Here is a 17,691-nt window from a genome sequence, read left to right on the forward strand (position 1 = left end):
CGACTATGCACACAGTTACACTAAGACACATTAAAACCTTGTATCCATTAGAGTTTATGATATTTCTTGTTAATACCAACTACAAACTGTTGATTAGCTAGGCGCGTAAGCCCATTAGAGCATAATTAATGGAGGTTTCTTAGGATGAGATTTTTAACGGAATATAAGAAACTGTCTCTTAACTTTTAACTAAAAAAGTTAAGAACCGGTTCTTAAATATCTTATTTAAGAGCCAGTTCTGAGATTTTTAGTTAAAAGTTAAGAGACGGTTTTTTATATTCCGCTAAAAATCCTACTTTAAAAACTTCTCATTAATCATGCTCGTATTTCAGGCGAAATAATACTTACTAAAATATGCTAAGAACATGTTTAATAGGGGGGGGGGGGGGGGGGGGGTTCTTAGGGTGGCGTTCTGGAGAGTTGAGACATTGTAACTCTCTCACGGACGGACCAGCAGGAAATCTTTCTTTATGAACTTTTATTGTTTGACATGTTAATGGTGTATGTGTATGTTTACCGCAAAGTCTATGTGTACCTTTCGCTTGCATTAGCATATGAGATTCTGAGCTTTCTTATTTAAGGATGCGCTTTTTATATTCCACTACAAGTAAGACCAATTTTGTGCTTTAAGTATATCACGGGGTTAGCACAAAGTTGCGAATCAGAATATTTGGGCCTTTAGATTCTACACGGGTAAACAAACATGCCAGTCAGATGTGATGTGTATTATATAATACAGATATCAATCTGTTGTTTTAAAACGTGTGTCCAATTGGATTTCAGAATGCCCAAAACCAAACTTATCATTTCACATATATACTTTTAGGTAAATGTTTCACAGTTCATTATATTATATGTGCAGGGACGGTAACACTAACACCGTCTAAAACTGTTGATTAGCTAGGCCTATTTTTAATTTGAGATGAAATGAATTTTGTGTAATTTCTTCCATCTCTACTTTGGCGAATTAATTTTCTTAAATCCAAAACCAAATTTATCATTTCGCATGTATACTTTTCAGTAAATGTTTCAGAGTACATTATGTTATATGTGCAAGAACGGTAACACTTAACACAGTCTAAAATTGTTGATTAGCTAGGCCTATTTTTACTTTGAGATGTAATGAATTTTGAGTTATTTCTTCCATCTCTACTTTGGCGAATTAATTTTCCTAAATCCAAAACCAAATTTATCATTTCACATATTTACTTTTCAGTAAATGTTTCAGAGTTCATTATGTTATATGTGCAAGAACGGTAACACTTAACACAGTCTAAAATTGTTGATTAGCTAGGCCTATTTTTACTTTAAGATGAAATGAATTTTGTTTTATTTCTTCCATCTTTACTTTGGCGAATTAATTTTGCTCTTCACCGAGGACTTATGTATATTAAAGAATTATCCAATCCTGTAGGTCTCCATCATACACTAACTATTTTCGTATTGAAAACATTTTTTAAATGGGCTTCTATGTTGCTTTAGAGTAATTTTGGTTTCAGATGAGCGTCCAAACTCCAAAATCAAAGACTCGAGGGTCTTCGAGCTGGTCTCTATGTTGCTTTAGAGAAATGGTCTTTGTTCACATGACATGCTGAATTTGCTTTTTGCTCGTCGTTGGTTGTGGTTGCATTTTACCTTTGAGTTTCTCCATACATACCGGTATTAACTCGAGCGTTCATTCAAATGTCAAGTATATTGGACCTAGGTCTTATGTGTTTATTATTGTACGTTAGGTTAATCGATGTACATTGAACACTCTTGTATATAAGGCACAGCCTTTGAATGAGATTGAATAAGAAACCTCTTTACAACTACTAAAAGTTCTTGACATGGTATTAGAGCCAGAAACCTAATTTTCAAAACCTAAGTTTTCACGTTTCGATCCAAACACTCGACCTTCTCACGTTTTCTCAAAGATAGCGCATAATGAAGAATTAGCCATCACACAAGATTATATATCGCAGACTTGTTGGAAGCTTGATCTACTTGGCAACTACTCACCCCGAACTCAGCTATGTGATCCATGTGCTTTCTCAATTCATGAACAACCCCAAGGCTGAGCATTGGGACGCAACTTTGCGATTGGTTCGATATTTGAAAAACAGCCCTGGCCAAGGCATCTTGCTTCAAGCCAACACTTCACTGAAACTCACAGCATGGTGTGACTCTGACTGGGGTGGATGTCCGACATCTCGACGATCTCTGACTGGCTGGTTCATTCAGCTCGGTGATTCACCTGTCTCATGGAACACAAAAACAGGAGTTGTTTCTCGATCTTCTGCAGAGGCAGAATACAGGGCCATGGCAAATACTGTTAGTGAGCTTCTTCGGTTTCTCGAGCTTTTACCAAGCATGGGAATTAAGTGCGATGAAACGATCACTCTTCACTCAGATAGTCTATCGGTCATTAATATTGCAGCGAATCCGGTTCACCATGCGAAGATGGAAGACGTCGGTATGGATTGTCATTTAATATGCGATGAGATCATACGAAAGAATATTGCCACCGAACATGTCTCGACGAAATCTCAGTTATCTGACATCTTCACCAAAGCTTTGGGAAAAAAGGAAGTTGAAGTTTTTCTTGGCAAGTTGGGAGTGTGTGATCTCCACTCTCCTCCTTGAGAGGAGGTATTGGGCCTAGGCCTTATATGTTTATTATTGTACGTTAGGTTAATTGATATATATTGAGCACTCTTGTATATAAGGCACAGCCTTTGAATGAGATTGAATAAGAAACCTCTTTACAACTACTAAAGTTTCTTGACAAAGTATCGGTTAATTCTATTTATGTTCACTACCAAACTAAACTGATGAAATATCCATCTCTCTTTGCTTCTATATTTTTTACCCTTTTTGTTTTAGAACCCTAGAAATTATACATTTTGTTAACTATTCTTTGTATTCATTTTCTTAAAATTATATTTATATTCCTAGAAGAAAAAACTCTATATTAATATTACTTTATTAATGTTATTGCTTTCAGATTTTTCCTAAATATGGTTTTGTAAGTCATACAGTGTATAGTAGTACTATATATATGAACTAATCTGATATCAGTGAAGCAAATAATTTATACGATTATAAATCGCGTCATAACATTTGCAGAAAGCGTGATTGAAAAATATGTAGATCCATATCTGCCTCTTGTTTTACCAATAAAACAAAAATATTTGCCTGTTGTGCAATAATTCAAATATAGAAAGTAACCAAAAAAAAGAAGTATTAAAGAAGAAGTAAAAGGGTACGAATGTATATGATACGTACAAGAGGTTAGGTAACATCTAATATTCGTTGGTCCCTTGTGTGTTTGTTGTCAAACGAAAGAGGGAGTCAATTGCTGAAATGCTCATTCACACAGAAAAAATATTCTTATATACTCTTCCTTTTTCCTGACAAGAAAAAACTCTTCCTTTTTAATTCATTTATTATGATTTTTTTTTTGTAAACTGAATTTATTATGATTTTTTTTTAGTTAAAGATAATTAAAAAAATTATTTTAAAGGGCCTTCATATTTTTTTTTTTGACAGTGAAAGCATCTACAGACTCATGTGGACTCTGTAAACCAAAGTGGCAACTCTGCATCCATGTGTACGGCGAATGACGGTTGTATCCGAGCACTGCGTGCCAAAATACAGTATGATACACAAGAAAGAGAAACAAACAATACAGCTTTTAAAAGACAGGCGATGGAAGGAGAAAGCACGTTGAATAATCTTCAATGGAGTGATTGCAGAAGCAAGATAGTGGAGTTAGACCACAGACCAGAAAGCAAGAAGTTCACTTCCCAAATTCCTTCCTGAATTCTTCAGAGCAATAGCCTTGGACCTTGCTATACAAATAGCAACTTCAGAATTTTTAATGGTGGGGCAGTTGTTCCCAGATGGAAACGTGAATTCCGCTCTTTCCAAATTTCATACAAACAAGCTTTCCATATTGATGTTAGGAGTTTTCAAGGCTCCTAAGACAAATGTTGTAGTATAAATGATTGTCGAACCAGTTCTGAGAGAAATCAAAGCACCGAGAATGCAAGTAATCACTTAATCTAAGTGCAACCAATGATTTAGATGGGTTTTTAAACTATGGCTAATTAACAGAAATAACTAAACGATACTTTCTTAACTATTGGAAAAGAAAATTCATGGATATAGGGATTAGACATCGGGTGATCAAGTTTCGAACTAAAGATGGCAAACGATCAATCAATCTATTAACCTTAAGCTTAGACACAATCCTAAACAAACTCTATGTCTAGATGAATGTTCATTTACTTAACACAATTCAAACATCAAATGTCTTTGGTTGAATATATGAAAGCAATCATTACTAACAAGTCTATTAGCTATCTTAGCATCTCTAACAACAAATGTCTTTGGCAGAGCATGCTAAAAGCCTAAGAGAGTTGTCTCGGGCATTTCATCGAACACCTTTCGGGTGAGAAATGCCTAAGGATCAACTACTGAGTGGCCAACTCAGAAGATGCTTTATGTTCACTCTACTAGCAAGGAAATATGAATGATCTACACTAAAACATCCTAGTTCTAACCTAATCACCCTTAATCTCCATAACCCATGAATTCAAAAGGTGATTACTCACTACTCTCCATGATTCCTCTTAAACCCATGGTGGATTTCAGATTAATCATGTAGAGAAAGACAGAAAATAAATAAGAACACAGAATTTCAATAATAAACTGATCAATTGATTCAAAGAGATGACTTTCCAAAGGTTTTTGGTGGTTTTTTTCTAAGAACAAAGATGATCTGCTTCCTGGTGGCTTACAGAGTAATAAAACATAGGTTTAGAAAATAAAAACGTGCATAATGAAAGGACCAAAATGCCCTTGAGAAATCACAAGTTCGAGCAGAAACAAAACACGGAGCGACCTCAGCCTGTCGCTCCGACAAGTCGCTCCAAGCTTCGGGAGCGACCTCGCTGTGTCGCTGCGAGAGGTCGCTCCGGGCTTGTTCTCGCGTCTCCGGGTGATGAACACGCGAGCGACTTCTCCCTGTCGCTCTGGTATGGTCGCTCCGAGCTTCGGGAGCGACTTCAGCACGTCGCTCTGGAAGGTCGCTCCGAGGTCGAAATGCGTGTCTCCGGACGTGAAAACGCGAGCGACTTTGTGCAGTCGCTCTGGATGAGTCGCTCTGGAACGTGGTGCACAGCGACCTCATGCCGTCGCTCCGACAAGTCGCTCCAGGCAGTGCTCGTCCAAAGACCACTCTAATCACCTCCTTTTGAGCTCCAAATGCACCCAAATGTCTCCAGAAACTCCATGTGGTACTCAAATACCTGATAGAGACATATGTATGCAAAATGCAACCTAGACATGGCTAAATCCTAATCTATATGATGAAAATGCACATGATAAACGGATAAAACAATGTAAATATGCAAGATATCAACTCCCCCAAACTTGTTCTTTTACTTGTCCTCAAGTGAACTTTCTAGAACTTGCAAGGAGAGAGGTTTGAAGGTGGGAGCTCATAGCCAAAAGAAACACAACTAGCAAATATAATTAGCACACTCTCTTATTACACTCTAGCTTCTCTAGGCCTATCTCAAATCCTTTTGTCTCTACACTCATCATCAAGCATCCACACATTCAAATCAACCAACTCTCACATTCATTAAGCACAAAACATCAGGTGAATTCTTGCAAATGGTCCGTTGGTCCAAGTCATTTGGTTGGGTAAGGGAAGGCTTTTATTCAAGTGATTCAAGAGGTTCAAAACATATGATCTTTAAGGTGGTTTACTCTCAAAACAAGTAGCCTTGACATTGCACATAATATATCTAAGAAAGGGACCAACTCATGCATACAATGCTCAATCTCCATTGTTCTACCCTTTTCCCAAACATACAATTACACAATCATTCCCAAATGTCAAACCCAACTCACATCTCTCACCAAAAGATCTTAAGAACTTTAACTCTTTCTTTTTGAAATCTACAAGGGATTTTTCTACAACCTCAAAACATTTCTTAGCTCCTAACAACTTTGCTAGCCCCCTTTTCTTTCTTTTCTCTTTTTTTTTTTCGATTTCTTTTCTTTTTTTTTTATTTTTTTTTTTTTAGGTTGGGGGCCAAGACTTTTCAAAACTAGAGCTAGAGGTTCTCTACTTATCCCAGAAAATCAATTCACTTAAGCACAAAGAGTCTATCCTTTTTATTTTTCATTTCTCCCAAATCATGATCACAACACTCACCCTCCCACCTATAGCTAGACAATAGAGTGTCCAATCTAGCAAAAATGAGGATCAAGCATTGTCGTTCCCGATACTCTCAACATTATGCGCATGTAAGACTTTCCGAAGAAGGCCTCACTCATCAAACAATGAAAGCTTAAAAGGAAGGAAAAGTTTTGGGAGTGGTCTACCACTAGAGTGTGTCAAAAAGATTGGCATAAAAGATGTGACAACTCAAGTGTGTATAGCCATGACTCAGTACACAAGGGACCCTAAGCAAGAAGCATTAAGTTCATTCATTTCAAATAAGGTTGTAGTTGGCTTCAAAGACTGAGTTTCAGCAATCAACAAGTTTCAAGAAGAGTTTTCAAGGCTCGAAACATACAAGTCTTTTCGAGAGGTGCGTGGCTACTCAATGGTGCAACGTAGTGTTCTTTACAAGGCATTTAAAATCATTGCTCCCAATGCAAGTGAATGCAACCTATATGCTCTAGACTCTCCTAATGGTGCAAATGATGCAAACTAAATGAAAAATCTTTTTTTTTTTTTATGCAAATAGGCGTGCAATGCATGACTCAAATGAAACACAATCAAAGCAAACATGATCAAATGCTTGGTACCTCCCCCAAACTTGAGTTACACGCCTATAGTAGGTAGGGGCAGATGCCCCAGCATCGTCGTCCTCAGGAGGGAAGGTGGTGTAGTAACCACCGGATGCTGTACCGGAACCTCCATGCCATGGCTGGCTCTCAACCTCGTCAATCTCGTCCTCACTGTCTGAAGAAGCAAGGGATGGGGATTTGTTGCCGGAAGTGGAAGGTTGAGTGGGTGGGTTCCTCCACTTACGCTGAAGCTGCGCAGCAGTGAGGGGGAAACCAAGAGCATCAGGCGGGGGTGGAGGCTGGGGGTTTGAGGTGTTCGCGAAAGCGAAATCAGCTGAGCTACATCCAGCTATTCCTCCCCTAGTTAAAACATCAGCTACTTTCTTTATGAACTTTGCTGAAGTCTTTGCCTGCTTCTTCACAGTCTTGCTGAGTGCCTTGCACTTATCCTTGAGCTTTTCTATCGTTCTGTCCTGAGCTTTGTTCCACCTCTGGAGACGACCAATGTGGTCATGAGCATCACGGAGAGCTCCAGGAGGAAGGACTCCGTCATGGGGCTTGAAGTAGTAGCGCGGAGGTCCATAGATATGCTCAGAGGTATCTGCAACAGGCGAATCAGGTTGCGTAGGGACACTCCTTCTCCTTGATGGAGCTGCTTGAATTGGATCTAGAGGCCCGTGTTCTCCAAGAAACTACTCCTGGGGAATGTTGAAGCTGATAGCTCCAGGTATCTCTAAACTCGTCAGGTTCCGGTTTGGAAGAACCACCTCGATTGGCTTGCCCTGCAAGTAGTAGTGGTAGACGTAGTCGTTCCCATACATCCCACTGAAATAGGTGGCGATCCTCAAGTAGGTGCCATCAATGAACCTGGGCCCCGCTGCGTCCTTTCCCAAGGGAACATTCAGAAATTGGAGCAGTGGTGTGATCATTCCGCCTATCCCCATCTTTGGACGCGAATCAGTGGTGTACCACGCCCAGTCTCTGTAGTGTTCGAGACGGCCCACGAAGAAACTGACCATCCCAAATGTAGCATAGATGTCAGTGCTGGGAAGAGGTAACACTCCAGGTTGAGTGTAGGGACGGATAGCCGGGTAGAGCAGTCGCATGTCCTCCTCAGTAACAGTACCAGCTTGCTTCCGTGGGTAGAAAGCATGGACTAGCAATCTGTGGAGGTAGCGTACAGACGGGTGTCGGATGTGTGAGTTCTTGTCAGCCCCGGTGGAGTGTCTGTTTCCAGTGATCAACTTCCAAAGCTCTGTGGGAAGGTTCTCACACTTGGGAAGGGAGTGGTCTTCTAGGTCTTGGAATCCCATGACCCTCCCAATGTCTTTGAAGTTCATGTTGTACTCTCTTCCATTGACCTTGAAGCTGATTTTTCCCCATCCTTGCCTCACATGCGCCGTGTCGTGGTAAGTGACCACAAGAGAGGATAGGAACTGACAAGTGACATCCTTGTAGAAAGGATGAGCCATGGTGAGGAGTTTTGGCATCTTCAAATGTCCCAGCATCGCCTCAATATCAGATTCTAGGCCCAACTCCTTCAGCAAATCGAGGTCGGCGAACCTGGTTGGAGCCCAAGTGACCCCATTCTTCAAGTGATTATACAGTTCCTCCACAGATGGAGTTTTTGCCCTGTCTCGATCAACAGCAACCCCTTTGCCCTTTGACATCTTGGCTTTCTTCGTAGGTGCTGGCTCGTCATCACTCTCAGTTTCACCTTCCTCATGGGTGGGAACTGCTACACTTTTCCCAGCCCTCTTCTCTTGTTCTTTCGATTTCCTTGCAGCCAACGTCTGCTGTCGCACAGTCCTCTGCGTCCCTGAGCCAGTTGGCTCGCTGGTTAACGCTTTTCCTCTTAGTGCAAACTCTTGACTTTCGGCTTCTTGCCTCTCAGCTTCCAACCTGCCCTTTGTCTTCTTAACCATTTTCACCTGAAAAGTTACAAACTTGGAAAGGGATAAGTAGATGGAAGTGAAGAAAAAGAAGACTTTGCAAGCGAACATTTTGCAAGAATGAACTTAACAAATGAATTTTTCAGTTTAAACTCAAGTTCAACACAATGCAACAATGTAACATCTTAACGCATCTAGTGCACCCGCAAACACACCCAATTAAGGTCAAATTCGAAAAACCCCCAAATCCATGAACCCTAATTTTGCCAAAGTGCAAATTAAACTCAATTTCACAGTTAATTCAACAACCCAACATGATAGATAAGCTTTCCCTAGTCTATTTCACCACAATCTAGCAAGAAGAGGACCAAATTTCGACTTTCAAATTCTAGGGTTCATGGACCTACAAATTTGAATTTAAAAGCTCAATACCTTGCTCTGGATGAAAGGAAATGGTGAATGGGTGGTGAGGAATAGATTACAGGGGTGAAAGCTTGGATTTAGAAACAAAAAGTAGTTGATTTGGGTGAGAATTGAGAAAGTTTTGGGGATTTTGGTGTGGATGAGTTTGAGAGAGTTTGTGAGTTTGTGAGAGGAAAGTGAGGGGGATAGAGTTGGAGTCGCGGGGTTGGGGTAGGTTTAGGGTCGTCCGGTTCGGTTTAGGGTGGTCTAGGGTCGGTTTACTTGAATCAAACCGGGGTTTAGAGTTAGGAAACTTACCTGGACCGGGTCGGGAGCGACGTGAGGGTGTCGCTGGGAGAGGTCGCTCCCGCGTCGTTTCCTCGCGTCGCGAGTCGACGAAATCGCGAGCGACCTTGGAGTGTCGCTCCGGAAAGCTCGCTCTGAGCTGGAGCGACTTGAAGGTGTCGCTCTAGGACGTCGCTCCGTTTTTGAGCGTCCGTTTCGACGAAAACACGAGCGACTCCGAGGTGTCGCTCCCATAACGTCGCTCCCAGCTGGAGCGACCCTTCGACCTCGCTCCGAGACCTCGCTCTGAGGCGATTTTTCTCGATCCGACGACGAAAACACGAGCGACCTTGTGGTGTCGCTCTCGAAACCTCGCTCCCAGCTGGAGCGACCTCGAGGTGTCGCTGTGAGACCTCGCTCCCACGCGCGATTCCTGCTCAAAACTGAACCGATGAGTACCTGCACACAACTTCTCTACCTCTTTTTTTTTTTTTTTATGCAAAAAGATGAAAAATGAAAATATAAATGCAATATATACAAGGATACGCATGGGACTTCCTCCCAAGTGAGCTTGTTTAAAGTCCCGAGCTTGACTTTGCCTCCTTTTAGATTAGGCCGGGGTAGGATCAGACAGTGGAGTTGAAACCCCATCTTCCTCTGGTGCAGTAGCCATGTAGAGCTTAACCCTTTGTCCATTGACTGTGAAGTCTCTTCCATCAGTGCTCCACAAAACTATTGCTCCATATGGTCTAACCTCCTTGACCTTGAAAGGACCGGACCACCTTGACTTAAGCTTTCCTGGAAACAACTTCAGCCTAGAGTTGTAGAGAAGAACTTGGTCACCTTCTTTAAACTCTCTCTTCAGGATGTTCTTGTCATGGAAAGCCTTAGTCTTCTCCTTGTAGATTCTTGAGTTCTCAAAAGCATCCATTCTTATCTCATCAAGCTCGTGTAGCTGAAAGAGCCTTTTCTCCTTGGCACTCTTGATGTCAAAGTTCAGCAACTTTATTGCCCATAGTGCCTTGTACTCAAGCTCCACTGGCAGATGGCAAGCTTTCCCATACACTAGGTTGAAAGGTGTGGTGCCCAGTGGTGTCTTGTACGCTGTCCTATAAGCCCAAAGTGCATCGTCAAGCTTATTGGACCAATCCTTCCTTGTAATCCCCACAATCTTCTCCAGAATAGATTTGATCTCCCTGTTAGAAATCTCAACTTGGCCACTTGTTTGGGGATGATAAGGAGTTGCCACCTTGTGCTTCACACCGTTCTTCTTGAGAAGTCCCTCAAGCAGTTTGTTAATGAAGTGGGAACCTCCGTCACTGATTACAACCCTTGGGACTCCAAACCTTGGGAAGATGATGCTCTTGAACATCTTGATTACAACTCTAGCATCATTGGTGGGGCTTGCAATGGCTTCCACCCATTTGGAGACATAATCAACAGCCACAAGGATATATTTGTTGCCAAAAGATGATGGAAATGGTCCCATGAAGTCAATACCCCAGACATCAAACACTTCAACTTCAAGGATTGGATTTTGAGGCATCTCATTCCTCTTGGTGATGTTTCCTCTTCTTTGGCAAGAATCACACTTCGAAACAAAGGCTTGTGTATCCTTGAACATGTGTGGCCACCAGAATCCAGCTTGTAATACTTTTGCAACTGTCTTGAAGGTGGCAAAGTGTCCTCCATAGGATGATCCATGACACTGTGCAAGGATCCCATCAATCTCCTCATTTGCAACCACTCTCCTATAAAGCTGATCTTTGCAGAGAATGTAGAGGTAGGGCTCGTCCCAGTAATATCTTTTCACATCCTTGTAGAACTTCTTCTTGGCATAGCCTACAAGATTCAAAGGTTCTCTCCCTGTGGCTAGGTAGTTAACCAGATCAGCATACCAAGGTTCTTTCTCCTCTGTTGCTTTGACCTCTTTCAGCTTCCTACCAGTCTCACAAACTGCTATCACTCCTTCGATAGCCATGATCTGCTCTTCAGGAAGTCCTTCGTCAATAGGGACACCAGACTCTATCCTCAACCTGGACAAATGATCAGCTACTCCATTCTCCACTCCAGGTTTGTCCTTGATCTCCATATCAAACTCTTGGAGCAAAAGGATCCACCTCAAAAGCCTGGGTTTTGCATCTTTCTTGGCTAGAAGGTGTCTCAAGGCAGCATGATCTGTGTAGACAATGACTTTAGACCCAACCAAGTAGCTCCTGAACTTCTCAAAGGCAAAAACAATTGCCAGCATCTCCTTCTCTGTTGTGGCATACCTCATTTGAGCATCATTGAGGGTTTGGCTGGCGTAGTAAATCACATGGGTTTTGCCATTTTTCTTCTGCCCCAGAACAGCTCCCACAGCATAGTCACTGGCGTCACACATGATCTCAAAAGGGAGATCCCAATCAGGTGGCTGGACAATTGGGGCACTAACGAGTTCACCTTTCAGCTTCTTGAAAGCTTGTAGACATTCCACATCAAAACTGAAGGTAGCTTCCTTGCACAGCAGCCTGGTCAAAGGTCTAGTGATCATGGAGAAGTCCTTGATGAACCTCCTGTAGAATCCAGCATGACCAAGAAAACTCCGGATGTCTTTCACTGTCTTTGGTTGAGGCAGACCAACCATAACATCGATCTTGGCTTTATCCACCTCAATCCCCTTCTCTGAAATCTTGTGTCCTAGCACAATCCCTTCTTTGACCATGAAGTGACACTTCTCCCAATTCAGCACAAGGTTGGTGTCTTCACATCTCTGTAGGACCCTGCACAAATTTGACAAACAAGCAGAAAACGAAGATCCGTAGACAGAGAAATCATCCATGAATACCTCCACAACATCCTCAATCAGATCAGAGAAAATTGACATCATGCACCTTTGAAAGGTAGCTGGAGCATTACATAGACCAAATGGCATCCTTCGATATGCAAAGGTGCCATAGGGACATGTGAATGTCGTTTTCTCTTGATCATTGGGATGTATGGGGATTTGGAAAAATCCTGAGTATCCATCAAGGAAACAATAGAATGGGTGATTCGCAAGTCTCTCAAGCATCTGATCAATAAATGGTAGTGGAAAATGATCCTTTCTAGATGCAGAGTTTAGTTTTCGGTAATCAATGCACATTCTATGACCTGTGATGGTTCTTGTTGGTATCAATTCATCCTTGTCATTCTTGATCACAGTGATACCACCTTTCTTTGGTACAACATGCACAGGTGATACCCATTTAGAATCTGAGATAGGGTAAATAACACCAGCATCTAGGAGTTTAAGAATCTCTTTCTTTACAACATCCTTCAGGTTAGGATTTAACCTTCTTTGATGCTCGATAGAAGTCATTGATTCATCCTCAAGATGTATCCTATGCATGCACAAAGAGGGTGATATCCCCTTGATGTCATCTAGTGAGTAACCTATTGCCTTTCTAAATCTTTTAAGTGTTTTCAAAAGTTCAGATAGCTCATTCTCAGTAAGTTCACTACTCACAATGACAGGGTAAGTTTCATTAGGACCAAGGAATGCATACCTTACACCATGGGGAAGAGGTTTAAGCTCCACTTTAGGTGCCTTTAGTTCACTCCAGTCATCCTGCTGGTTGTCCTCTCGTTGAGTGACTGAGACTTGTTGGTGAACCATCTGTGAAAGCTCCTCATACTGGTCCTTACTGAAAAACGCCTGGTGTGAATCCAGCATCATCCCATAGGCAGTACTCTCCAGGTTCTCAATCACCTCAGCCTCTTTCTCTACAGTTAAAGCATGCTGTAGAGGGTCCTCTAGTGACAACTCTTCTAGGAGTTCATCAGCAAGGGCATCCATCTCTTCGATGTAGAACACTTGGCCCTGAACTGTTGGCCTCCTCATTACTTCCTTGATGTCGAAATGCAGAACGTGCCCTTTACCCAGATGGAGATCAATCTTGCCTTCTTTCACATTAACAATAGCTCCTGCTGTGGCTAAGAAAGGTCTTCCAAGGATTAAAGGATCTTGAGCTTCTTCACCCATTTCAAGCACCACAAAGTCTGTAGGGATCTCATAATTTCCAACCATCACTGGGAGGTCCTCTAAGATACCCACAGGGTACTTCACTGAACGATCAGCCAATACCAGAGAAAGTCTACACTTCTTGTACTGAGTGAAACCCAGCTTCTTAGCAACAGATAGGGGCATCAAGCTGACACTAGCTCCCAAATCGCAGAGACATCTATCAAATACCATAGGCCCAAGAGCGCAAGGTAATGTGAAGCATCCAGGATCTTCTAGCTTCTTTGGAATGACCAGTCTCTGAATGATAGCACTGCACTCATGAGTGAGAATCACCATGCCCTCCATCTCTTTCTTCTTTGCAGCTACAGCATCTTTGAGGAACTTGCTGTATTGAGGGATCAGCATGAAAGCATCTATAATGGGCATTGTGACTTGGACTTCACTCATTTGCTTGTCAAACAAAGCTTTGTACTTCTCTAGCAGCTGCCTCTTGAATCGACCTGGGAATGGAAGCTTGGGTTCATAGGCAGGAGGAACAAAAGATTTTCACTTGCAGGAGTGACGACTTCACCATCTTTAACTGTTTTCTTCTCTTCTCCAACCTTTCCTTTTCCTTTTGCTTCCACTATCTTTTCCAAGATCTCGTCATTGATCTTCTCATCAACAATCACCACTTCATCATCTATGGTGATGGCAACCCCCTCACTTTGTTTCTCAGCATCCTTGGTGAGAGTTCTCTGAGGTAACTCCTTACCACTCCTGAGAGTGATAGCTTTCATGGTTTCCTTGGGGTTTTGCTCAGATTTACCAGGTAGAGAACCTTGTTGGCGATTTTGTTGAGTGTTCATGGCAGCAAACTGGTTCTCCAAAGCTCTGAACTTGTTGTTGAGCTCATTGTAGCTCCCATCAATCTTTGAGTGAAGATTCTTCAACTCATAGCCAACATGCTTCTCACTTCTTGTTTGAGACTCCAGGATTTGTTTCAGTAGAGCATCAGTGCTGCTGACTTGAGGAGTGGAGGTAGAGGGATTAGATTGTTGTTGGGAAGAATGGTTGCCCTTGTTGTTGAAACCAGGAGGAGGGTTCTGCTGAGGTTGATAGCTGCCTTGCTGATTGTTCCGAGGCTGATAACCACTCTGCTGGTTGTTGGAATAGGACTTCTGTTGGTAGTTGTTGTACTGAAAGTTGGGTTCTTTCTTGTACCAGCTACCATTGTTGTTGATGAAACACAGCTCTTCCTGACCTTCCAAACCCTCAACTTCATGGACAACAGCTGGTGTCTCTTGGCTTGGGTTGCCGACAAAGTGCAGCTGCTCTTGGGTAGCTTTATCAGCAAGGAGGATGTCTATCTTATCCTGTAGAGCTTTCAACTCCTTCCTCGTTTGCTTATCCTCAGTTCTACTGCTTCTGTCGTGGTCTCCACTGTAGACTGCATCACTCTTAACCATGTTGTCAACCAGCTCCTCTGCATCCTCCTCAGTTCTCCCCAAGAAGAACCCATTACTAGCTGTATCCAGTCTGGCTCTGTACTTAGGGAGAGCACCACGGTAGAATGTGCTCAGCAAGCTCTCCTTAGAGAAACCATGGTGTGGGCATTGAGCTTGATAGCCCTTGAATCTCTCCCAGGCTTCACTGAAACCTTCCAAGCCCTTCTGTTGAAAGCTGGAGATCTCGTTTCTCAGCTTAGCAGTTCTTGAAGTAGAGAAGAACTTCTCCAAGAATGCTTTCTTGCAGTCATCCCAAGTGGTAATGGAGTCGCTGGGTAGAGACTTCTCCCACTGACGTGCCTTATCCCCCAAAGAGAAAGGGAATAGCTTGAGCTTTAAGGCATCTTCGGACACACCATTGGTTTTTGACAACCCACAGTAGCTGTCGAACCTGTCCAAGTGATCAAATGGATCCTCTAGAGCCAAGCCATGATACTTGTTGTTCTCGATCACGTTGAGGAGTCCTGACTTGATCTCAAAGTTGTTGGCTGCCACGGCGGGTGCTCGGATTCCCAATCTATGACCATGAATGTTGGGACGGTCGTAAGTGCCAATGGGGCGAGCTGCTCGCTGTTGGTTAGGTGGACCATTGTTGTTAGCGCCATTGACGCCTGCATCTTCTTGATGAACGTCTCCCATGTCAGTGTTCAGTCTCTGCAATTGAGCCTGATGTTCTTCTTCTCTTCTCTTTCTAGCACACTCTCTCTCTAAAGCTCTGATGTCTGCTGCTCTTGGAACTAGGTTTGATGGACCCTTGCTCCTCAAGTTCATACACCTGTAGATTAAAGGGAGGTGAAGAAGAGTCAGTAACAAAAGAAAATAAAAATGACTTAGTCTCAAGCAATTGACTAAATCTCAATGTTCAAATCTACTCAGAATTTGGCAACGGCGCCAATTTGATGTTAGGAGTTTTCAAGGCTCCTAAGACAAATGTTGTAGTATAAATGATTGTCGAACCAGTTCTGAGAGATATCAAAGCACCGAGAATGCAAGTAATCGCTTAATCTAAGTGCAACCAATGATTTAGATGGGTTTTTAAACTATGACTAATTAAAAGAAATAACTAAACGATACTTTCTTAACTATTGGAAAAGAGAACTCATGGATATAGGGATTAGACATCGGGTGATCAAGCTTCGAACTAAAGATGGCAAACGATCAATCAATCTATTAACCTTAAGCTTAGACACAATCCTAAACAAACTCTATGTCTAGATGAATGTTCATTTACTTAACACAATTCAAACATCAAATGTCTTTGGTTGAATATATGAAAGCAATCATTACTAACAAGTCTATTAACTATCTTAGCATCTCTAACAACAAATGTCTTTGGCAGAGCATGCTAAAATCCTAAGAGAGTTGTCTCGGGCATTTCATCGAACACCTTTCGGGTGAGAAATGCCTAAGGATCAACTACTGAGTGGCCAACTCAGAAGATGCTTTATGTTCACTCTACTAGCAAGGAAATATGAATGATCTACACTAAAACATCCTAGTTCTAACCTAATCACCCTTAATCTCCCTAACCCATGAATTCAAAAGGTGATTACTCACTAATCTCCATGATTCCTCTTAAACCCATGGTGGATTTCAGATTAATCATGTAGAGAAAGACAGAAAATAAATAAGAACACAGAATTTCAATAATAAACTGATCAATTGATTCAAAGAGATGACTTTCCAAAGGTTTTTGGTGGTTTTTTCTAAGAACCAAGATGATCTGGTTCCTGGTGGCTTACAGAGTAATAAAACATAGGTTTAGAAAATAAAAACGTGCATAATGAAATGACCAAAATGCCCTTGAGAAATCACAAGTTCGAGCAGAAACAAAACACGGAGCGACCTCAGCCTGTCGCTCCGACAAGTCGCTCCAAGCTTCGGGAGCGACCTCGCTGTGTCGCTGCGAGAGGTCGCTCCGGGCTTGTTCTCGCGTCTCCGGGTGATGAACACGCGAGCGACTTCTCCCTGTCGCTCTGGTATGGTCGCTCCGAGCTTCGGGAGCGACTTCAGCACGTCGCTCTGGAAGGTCGCTCCGAGGTCGAAATGCGTGTCTCCGGACGTGAAAACGCGAGCGACTTTGTGCAGTCGCTCTGGATGAGTCGCTCTGGAACGTGGTGCACAGCGACCTCATGCCGTCGCTCCGACAAGTCGCTCCAGGCAGTGCTCGTCCAAAGACCACTCTAATCACCTCCTTTTGAGCTCCAAATGCACCCAAATGTCTCCAGAAACTCCATGTGGTACTCAAATACCTGATAGAGATATATGTATGCAAAATGCAACCTAGACATGGCTAAATCCTAATCTATATGATGAAAATGCACATGAATAAACGGATAAAACAATGTAAATATGCAAGATATCACATATATTTAGGGGAAGACAGACTACCAGTCAATAACACTTTGCCAACTAGTAAGAGCGTTGGAAACGCCCAAGCGAACCAAACATTTTCTCTAAACCTCCGCCGAGTAAACTCATTCTAAAAACAAATGATCTTTGGATTCTTGATGTAAACCAAAGAGCAGGCAAAAGTACCTTCAACGTCTAAATTATAACAAATGACTAGATTTTGATCCGCGTTTCAAAAGCGCAGGATCGATTTCATCAGTCCAAAATTATTTTTAAGCAATTTCTAATTTTGTATATAATTAATAGATTTTCAAGTTTCATGTACGTCATTTTCTTAAGTTATATTTTAGGTGAGTAATGTTGTGGACCGTGAGAAGAATTATTAATATGCACCATGTTAAAGGAGGGCATTTGGATACATGTTTCGGTCTATTTGGAATTTGGGTTATTGATATAGAGATTTAATTTTCATTCGGGTATTTATAAACATTGATTC

The 17,691-nt window shown here is 42.0% G+C and overlaps 1 non-coding gene across 1 annotated transcript; it reads left to right on the forward strand.

Annotated features, from left to right (window-relative positions):
- The first annotated feature begins 14,934 nt into the window (after window positions 1-14,934).
- On the forward strand, window positions 14,935-15,041 carry LOC125609792. The gene has a single exon (XR_007339937.1). It is a non-coding gene; the product is annotated as a small nucleolar RNA R71 (small nucleolar RNA).
- The last annotated feature ends 2,650 nt before the right edge of the window (window positions 15,042-17,691 follow it).

Source organism: Brassica napus, chromosome A5 (assembly GCF_020379485.1).
Source record: "Brassica napus cultivar Da-Ae chromosome A5, Da-Ae, whole genome shotgun sequence".
In the NCBI taxonomy this organism is placed as follows: Eukaryota; Viridiplantae; Streptophyta; class Magnoliopsida; order Brassicales; family Brassicaceae; genus Brassica; species Brassica napus.